Below are 9,771 nucleotides of genomic sequence, written 5' to 3' on the forward strand. Positions count from 1 at the left end.
GTAGCTGAAGCTTTAACAGGAAGCCTTGTAACTCCCAGCCAAGCTGGCTGAAGGGAAACCTCCTACTGGCTGACTCAGTAAGAGTTGTGCTGAGTGTCTCTCAGCTGGAAATCACACTCACATTCAGCACTGTACAGTATGTAATATTTTCTTTCCATTGTCCAGGCTGCATATGGGAGGCGATTCATGCCCTCATTGCTGATTGCTGTAACCAGCAAATGGTAGCCAGATACCATAAGCCAAATTAAATTCCAATGTAACTGGAATTCAGTGGAACTGCATCTGATCATACCATCCCAATGAACAGATGTAATCAGTGCATGAAATTCTTCACAGTTTTTCTGGTTTTTTTTAAAGACAGGATCGCAGTGTTATACAAAGGAATTAAACTTGTAAGGTAGGCAATCTCCTTTGGGACAGGGGAATTTTAAAAGATCTAGGGTTGTTTTTTTCTTGATAGAGAGCATAAATTAACGAGAGAGACTTGTATCCTACATGGGGAAAAAATAAGGCTCCTGGTTGAAATTCTGGCCTCATTGAAGTCAATGGGAGTTTGTCTGTTTGGCCTCTTTGACTCCCTACTTGTCCAGAACTGGGAATGTGGAAAGGTGGCTTAAAGCATCTTTGCCCCTTCCCTGTGGGCTGCGCCTGTGTGATTTGCAGTATGCAACCTGATCTGTCGTGTTTATAAGAGCGGTGTCTTCCACATCTTCTTTGTTAATGTTAACAGCAGATGAGGCTACAGTTGTTAAATAAATCATTAACTGCAAAAGATTTGCCCATGTGTAGTGCTGTCAGGTACTTGTTGTGTAAAAATCATGTCTCTCAATTCCTGCCGTCACTACCTGTCATTCTCCACTAATCTACATAATGCATTATGGGGTGGGGGGGGGAATGAACGGGCTCTGTTTCAGTGCTTAATGAAAGCTCCCTTATCTTATCTCTCTGTCTCAAAGCAAACTTTGTGGTAAGTTTTCTCTACAGAGAATAAATGGTTTACCTCAGCTCTAGTTTATTAATGGCATTGGAACTGTAGGAAGGTCAGGGGAAAGGGTGTTTGAACAGTGCCAGAGTTGGACAAATATCTCTACATTTTCTGCAAGCATTCACTCAGAAACATCACTTGCTTTACCTCGTTTGAGTTCACTGTCCACATATGTTCTAGCAAATGAGTTTACTCACAGATTATTTGGAGGGAGGGAGCAAATTTCAGAACTGCTAATAATAAAAAAAATATGATTCAAAAAGTTACCTTTGTTCAGTTGGGAAAAAGAATACCATGTTCCTTATATATTCAGTCATAATTACCCAACACAGCTCAAATGTAGAATACTAATTTTATTTTAATTGAGATAGGGCCTGGGAGATCCTAGACCAAAACCCCATTGTGCTAGGCATGGTATAAACACATAGAAAAAGATGGTCCCTGCCCCCAAAGAACTTGCAGTCTAAAACAAGAGACAACGGGTGGATGCAACAGAGACAGGGAGTGCAAGAAAACACCTGCAGCAAACTGCTCGCAAATAATTTACAGTGTATCAAATGATTCAGAATGGAATTCACTTCTATGCCAGCGAGCCAATATAATACTTGTGACTCACTAAAACTCTATTTTGAGCACTTAAGTGGTGCCTATGCCTTGTGCTAGCCCTCTGCATATGAATGATTTCACCACTAGTGGATAGTTTTGAATGGATTCATAACCCGCTTGAATACAATTGATTAACAGAAAAAGAGGCAAAATGATCAAATGAATTATTATTTACAGTCAGTGCTTATAAATACTGCTCATCTGGGGATAAACCTGTTGCTGGGGTGACTATGGCTGGTTTAAATTATGTTTGTAAGAGAACATCATCAGAGAAGGCAACACCCTCCCCCCAAAAAAAATCATTTCAAGAAGTTATTTTAATACAGCATAGCACTGAATAAAATATACTATTGTTAAACTTAGATCCTGTTGTGGAATTGAAACAGGCTTGCCACAAGCTATCACATTCACAATCCTGGATTCATAAAAATCCTGCTTCCAGGCTTGAAAACAGCTTAAAATCCAGTTCCAGCTCCTGTTTTCAAATTTAAGCTTCTCATAGTCTTTCTGCTCCTGAATGCAACCAGGCACTTGACCTGCCTGTAAAAATGGGAAGAGGAAATAGCAACAAGCCAAAGAGTATAGTCCCCAAAGATTGAGCAGTAGTTTGAAGTAGTGGTCAGCTCGTTTTTCGCTTTCTTATCTATGCTATAATATCTAAAGTAAACATTTCAGTGCAAGTGCAACAGAAGACAATTAAAATAACTTTACACTTTATTTCTTCCATGACAAAAACTTGGCACTATCATGAATAAGTACTGTATTGCTTTTAAGTTCCTATCATTATCTGTATTGTAGAGCATTTTTTGCAGCTCCAGAAACCCTATTTTTTGCCTTTATAACTTCCTCAAAAATATTCCATTTCATCTGAAAATTTGGAAGTTTCATTTTCCAAAAAGGGAAAATGTTTATGAAATGTTTGAGGTCAATCAGACAAGGTGTTTTAGAAAGATTGATTTTTGAACTTTCTAAAACAACTTCTACTTTTAAAAAGTGTCTTCAAACATTGTTTATTTTATTTATTCTCACTGAAGATCTTTGGGTATTTTTGGAAAGTTAGTGATTTAACACTGATTATTGGTTAACTCTGGTGGTTACTCACTGTGATCATTTCAAACTTAAAAACTCTTTGTTGCCTTGGAGTTTACACATTTCTAAACAGGTCTTGAAGTTTGTAAACTTGACAGGCTTAAAGTCTGGAACAAAACTGGCAAGGTTCAAAGGCTTTGAAGTGTTTGAAGATCCTCACCTTAAAGTTCAGAACTCATTTAGCTGATTTGAATGACTTTTATGGCTACCGTCACAGTTCACGGCAACAGCATATATATTCTTTCTCTAGGGCATCTGCTTTCAAGCTTCTGGTTCCTCAGCCATCATTTCTCTTGGGTGGAGACACATGTCTCACTTCTTTCTGACTGGGATCCTTCCAGGCCACACAGTTCCCTGCCTACACTGTGAATTCCCCAGCAAGTCAAACTGCCTATGCAGGCCTGCTTTGCTTTTTGTCTCAGAGGCTAGGAAGAGTGTAATTCCAACAGTTATAGGGTCCCACACAGCTTTTCCTAAGCAAGCACATTTATTCTTAAGAGGAAAGCATTATGGAGAAAACATATTAAAACAATAAAAGAACCTACACATATGCTAATAAGCTTACCAAAGATCACCACCCAACTCCAACAAGGGCTTTGTTAGGAGTCAGCCCATCAAACCCCATAAAGAGGTTACAAGTTATTAACCACCTTGGCTCAGAACACGCACACCCATGAATCTGAGACTTAGTCCTTTATCTGGCTTGGGCCTCTGATCTTTTCTTCATGTAATAGGTGATCAGCAGATAAAGGTCCCTTTCTCAGGGCACAGTTTCCAAAGGCTGAGATCTGGCATAACTAAAGTTCTTGCATATATCTCCCCACAGAGCAGTGGAGGCCTGGAGGGCAACCTGCGGCCTGCGGGTCACATGCGGCCCGACAGGGTAATCCACTGGCAAGCCATGAGGCAGTTTGTTTACATTTGCACGGCCACCTGCAGCTCCCAGTGGCCGCAGTTCTCCGTTCCAAGCCAATGGGAGCTGCGGGAAGTGGCGTGAACCATAGGGATAGGCTGGCTGCCGCTTCCTACAATTCCCATTGGCCAGAAATGGCAAACCGCAGCCACTGGGAGCTGTGGGTGGCCATGCAAATGTAAACAAACTGACGGCTTGCCAGCGGATTACCCTGATGGGCTGCGTGCAGCCCACTGGCCCCAGGTTGCCCACCACTGCCCTAGAGATTTTGCTGGACACCCACTTAATTTTCAAGTTAATTCTGTCTGGCACGTTGTTTCAAATCGTCCTCTGAATCTCATAAAACTTCTCAGGATCTACTTCAGGCATGTGTCTCCTCTAGCCATGTTACATACAATCCCACAATAATAAACGTTTGCATTTTTAATCTAACCTGCAGGTCATTTTGGCTGCTACATCTGTATAGAAGAGATTGACCATGGTCCTTCTACTGGTGCCTTGGGAAGTGCAGGTTGTTAACTCATCAACACTGAGCATCCTGTACTTACAGGGTGGGATTTTTGAAAGCATTCAGCACTGGCCTATCTCTGCTCTAACTGAAGTCCATTGAATTAAATAGGAACAGTTAGACCACTACTGAGTTTTATGAAAATCCCACACATGCAATTTGTTCCTCAGTCTTACATTATTGAATCATTGGGCCTAGTACTGATATCAACTGCAGTGGTGTTGTTTTGGTGTAAGTGAATTAAGAATCACATCCAGGAATTTTAACTCTAGCTCATGCTTCAGTCTGTTTTCTCTGCAGCCCCAGGTCAATTGGTTGGTTTAGAACAAAATTTCCCTCCAAATAAAACAGGCCTATGAAGAACCCAGATGCCTTCCTCTTCAACCCCCCATTTTCCCTTCAGCTAAATTTTGGGTACAAGTATGAATCTTTAGTTTTAACACATAAGTGTTATTTTTTAGTTATCTATGTTATTTGTGTATTAGATGTCATGCATGGAATGTTGCAACCAGTGCAAAAACAAAGCTCATAGATCACGGGAATTACTCCCACCTGTGAATTAAGAAAATCCATAAACTTTGTCCAAAGTGTTAATCTGTGGGTTAGTCAAGAGTCTGCCAGCATTCTTCTCTGCACCCAAAAGGTCACTGGCACACTAAGGGAAAACCTGTCCAGCAGCATGGAAAGGAGAGGCCGAAATGGAGATAGAAGGATACGTGAGAGGAGAAAGCAAGGGAAAGGGAACAGTAAAATCATCAAGGATGCTAGGGGCAGGAAGCAAGGGAGATGACAGGACATTTTCGGTTGGCAGCAGTGATAGCAGGGAGCGAGTGAATCCAATAACCCAATGGGGAGTTGAGCACACACAGCAGAAACAAGAGGCAAGTATGATATTTTTTTCAAGTTACATCTGGAATTAAAGATGGGGCTCTCGGGGGCTCTCTCAAGCTTCCCTCTCTTTGGTGAATGGCAAACCTGGCCCCTGTTTCAATGGTAGCATCATAATTCTTAGTTGTTTGATCTTGTGTGTGTATTGTTGGCTGCTCAATGGGTAGATTCTGTTCCTCCTCCTCTCCTTGCATCTCCCCCTTTTCTCCCCCCTTTAATACCTTTTTCTCTCTCCACCCAATTTGCACTATTTTCTCTGTTTTTTCATTGTTGCAAACTATATGGGGTTTAATTTGTACACGGTTTAGGTCATATATGACCTGCTGGCTCTGCACTACATTAGAAAGGATAGCATTCCATATAAGCTGATAGGCATGCCCTAATTCACCAGCATTGATACCAATCAATCCTTATTATGCAGTAATTACTTATATTAGTACAACAAATGTTAATCTTCCTCAGATTAACGTGGCCTTTCCCTGCTGGTTCTCATACATAATTTTTTCCTGTGCTTTTCTTTTTTTGACACCTTCTTTCATAACTTATTCTGGCCCCTTCAAACATAACTTCCTTTTTTAAAAGAAATTATTCTAAGAAGGGAAAAATATACAGCCATCTTATGCAGCTGGCGTGTCAAATGAACATGAGACATGATACACAGAATGGAAGTCGTTTTCTCCAAGGGTTACAGAAGTTTTCATTTTCTTTTTAATTGTGCCATTGCTGGTTTGAAATCCACTGCAAATAATTAGGAAACAATAAGAACATTTGTTAGGAATCCATCTTTAATATATTAAAATCAGTGATCTAACTAGGCCAGTGGTTTGGGAATGTTGTGTGGCTGCAGACAGAAGGGGGTGTTTCCAGAAGACAATGTGGAACAGAGTGCATTTTAAAGGAATGGATTTACCAAACATGCACCCTGACATCTTTGTAGGTTGTCCCAGTTTGAAATTGCCAGAACAATGAAGAGGGCACCTAATTTATATTACCTGTCTTAAGAAATAATAATATAGCTATTTTGCTAGGGAATGCGTTTCTATGACTGAGGTTCCATAGCTCAAAGGGGTCTCAGCACTGAAGTGAAATGAAATTTCAGGAGTGATTAATTTATGGCAGACTTACTGCTTGTGGCTGGGGGACAATGTGCGTGCCCCTGGACTTGCCTCAATCCTTCCCCTTTATATCCACTTCACATGTGTAGATACTCAGGTATGTGGAGAACCCTCTGTGAGTACCAAGATGGGAGAGACAGTGGTGTGGTGCTGATTGATTCCCTCCTTCCACCCCACATGCACTCTAAGGAGGAACATTCTGGCTCTGCATTCCTTTGTTAGCTATTAGCTCAGGGGGCCACACACATTGCCATGGCATGTGGACTGCATACAGTGTACCTGGAGATGTATGTGGAAGACCTTGTTGTATTTTTCTTTAATAGGTGAGAGGATCATTGTTTTCTGTCAGTGTAGAATACTGAATCATTATTTTATTATTCCTTCAAGTATCACTTTAAGAAGATGACTGGAAATTCCTCCGTACAATGTACTTGAATCCTTGGTCTTTGGCCAGAGGTTCAGGAATCAATTTAGGTTGATTTTTGTCTGGAAAGCAACCCTCTGTGCCAACAGAAAAAAATTCCTGCTCCAGTGAAACAGCAAAACTATTCTTAATGATTTTCTTGAATCAGCACTGGCCAGTGGAGATCAAATGTGGTCTCTCTATGAGCTGATCTAACTAAATAACCAACACTCCATCTGCAGTTCTGATGAGGTGAATATATTATTAAATATATGTCTGGAATGCTCACTGGCTTGCAATGGTTAATATTTAATTCTCAGCAGTGAAGCTAAAGTCTATAACTCACACGTGGTGAATGTGAGTTACAAAAGTCCCATTACTCATATCTGAGGTGGAGTGTACTTTACTAGGGGCTTCCCTATATTATTGGACTCCACTTATTCCTTTAAAAACCTGTTTATATACATTTTTCCTTTTTCTACATGACCTTGTGATTCCTGTTTGGCAGATATTTAAAGCAGTGTAGGGAGATGATGTCTTATGGTGGAATAGTTTGCTCCATGGTTCTAGGTTTTTTATAAAAATAAGTGTTACAGGAAGGAAAAGGGGCTTCTTTGCCTCATGCCATGATTCTCTCATTTTTCATGAGAGGGTAGAGCTTAGTGGAGCTGATCCTGCATCATTAAAATCTATGGGTTTCAATGGGAGCAGGAACAAGTTATGAGAACACTGTCAGGACAAATATCACAGCTTAAAAACATTCCTTGACTATTTTACTAATAACTAGGACTTCTAAATCAACCACAAACTCACTGTAGTGTGGCATACATCAGAGAAGACTTGGGCTACCACTAGTCCAGGAAATTCACTCCCTTCCACACAACCCCCTTTCTCCTCAATAGATTGTGCAACTGTTTCCCAATTGGAACATGTTCCTCTGCAAAATGCGTTTCCTGTAAGCCATTTTCCTCCAGAATGCATGCTTTTCAGTCCTCTTTATTTGATGCTTTCTTCAGACCACAAGAGGGCCTTTAACTCATGTTATGACTTATGTTAGCAACAAGAAGAAAGTCAAGGAAAGTGTAGGCCCCTTACTGAATGAGGGAGGCAACCTAATGAGAGAGGTTGTGGAAAAAGCTAATGTATTCAATGCTTTTTTTGCCTCTGTCTTCACGAACAAGGTCAGATCCCAGATTACTGCACTGGGCAGCATAGCATGGGGAGGAGGTGACCAGCCCTCTGTGGAGAAAGAAGTGGTTCATGACTATTTAGAAAACCTGGACAAGCACAAGTCGATAGGGCTGGATGGGCTGCATCCGAGGGTGCTAAAGGAGTTGGTGGATGTGATTGCAGAGCCATTGGCCATTATCTTGGAAAACTCATGGGGATGGGGGGAGGTCCCAGATGACTGGAAAAAGGCTAATATAGTGCCCATCTTTTAAAAAGGGGAGAAGGAAGATCCAAGGAACTACAGGCCAGTCAGCCTCACCTCAGTCTCTGGAAAAATCATGGAGCAGGTCCTCAAGGAATCAGTTCTGAAGCACTTAGATGAGAAGAAGGTGATCAGAAACAGTCAGCATGGATTCATCAAGGGCAAGTTATGTCTGACTAACCTAATTGCCTTCTATGATGAGATAACTGGCTCTGTGGCCATGGGAAAAGCAGTGAATGTATTATGCCTTGACTTTAGCAAAGCTTTCTATATGGTCTCCCACAGTATTCTTGCCAGCAAGTTAAAGAAGTATGGGCTGGATGAATGGACTATAAGGTGGATAGAAAGCTGGCTAGACTGTCGGGCTCAATGGGTAGTGATCAATGGCTCCATGTCTAGTTGGCAGCCAGTATCAAGCAGAGTGCCCCAAGGATTGGTCCTGGGGCTGGTTTTGTTCAATATCTTCATTAATGATCTGGAGGATGCGTGGACTGCATCCTCAGCAAGTTTGCAGATGACACTAAACTGGGAGGAGTGCTGGAGGGTAGGGATAGGATACAGAGGGACCCAGACAAATTAGAGGATTGGGCCAAAAGAAATCTGATGAGGTTCAACAAGGACAAGTGCAGAGTCCTGCACTTAGGACGGAAGAATCCCGTGCACTGCTACAGACTAGGAACTGAATAGCTAAGCAGCAGTTCTGCAGAAAAGGACCTAAGGGTTACAGTGGACAAGAAGCTGGATATAAATCAACAGTGTGCCCTTGTTGCCAAGAAGGCTAACAGCATTTTGGACTATACAAGTAGGGGCATTGCCAGCAGATCGAGGGACGTGATCATTCCCCTCTATTTGGCATTGGTGAGGTCTCATCTGGAGTACTGTGTCCAGTTTTGGGCCCCACACTACAAGAAGCATGTGGAAAAATTGGAGACAGTTCAGTGGAGGGCAACAAAAAAGATTAGGGGCTGGAGCACGTGACTTATGAGGAGATGCTGCGGGAACTGGGATTGTGTATTCTGCAGAAGAGAAGAATGAGGGGGGATTTGATAGCTGCTTTCAACTCTGAAAGGGGGTTCCAACGAGGATGGATCTAGACTGTTCTCAGTGGTACCTGATGTCAGAACAAGGAGTAATGGTCTCAAGTTGCAGTGGGGGAGGTTTAGGTTGAATATTAAGAAAAACTTCTTCACTAGGAGGGCGGTGAAGCACTGGAATGGATTACCTAGGGATGTGGTGGAATCTCCTTCCTTAGAGGTTTTTAAGGTCAGGCTTGACAAAGCCCTGGCTGGGATGATTTAGTTGCAGATTGGTCCTACTTTGAGCAGGGGTATGGACTAGATGACCTCTTGAGGTCTCTTCCAATCCTAATATTCTATGATTCTATGAACTTTACTCCCATCCCAATGTCTTCAAAAGTGTAGCTAGCCCTCTTCCAGATCTCCAGGGGAGGACCACTCTCTTCACCTCATCAAGACTCCTCACAGGGTTCGCTGTTTATGGTGGTGGTCTGTTTCCATTGATCCATATGAGCCATCTTCAGGGAAGCGGGTTAAGTTTGATTGAGTTCAACATTTGAGCTGAAGTTTGGCTTGGTGCTTATTTTTCTGAACTAGAACATTGATCCCTACTTGTGTATACATATCCATTACAAAATCATATTTTCAGGTGTTTATAATTCAGCTGTAAAAATTCATTTACATATTTTAAAGTTAAAAACAATAACTTATTTATCCATGATGTCACAGATCACATTATTGGTGGGTTTTTGTATTTGTTTTAATCTTGGAATCTTGCATGCAATACAACAAATATGACTTCGATTTAAGTAGCGG

This window comes from Gopherus evgoodei, chromosome 2, assembly GCF_007399415.2.
Source record: "Gopherus evgoodei ecotype Sinaloan lineage chromosome 2, rGopEvg1_v1.p, whole genome shotgun sequence".
NCBI classification, from domain to species: domain Eukaryota; kingdom Metazoa; phylum Chordata; order Testudines; family Testudinidae; genus Gopherus; species Gopherus evgoodei.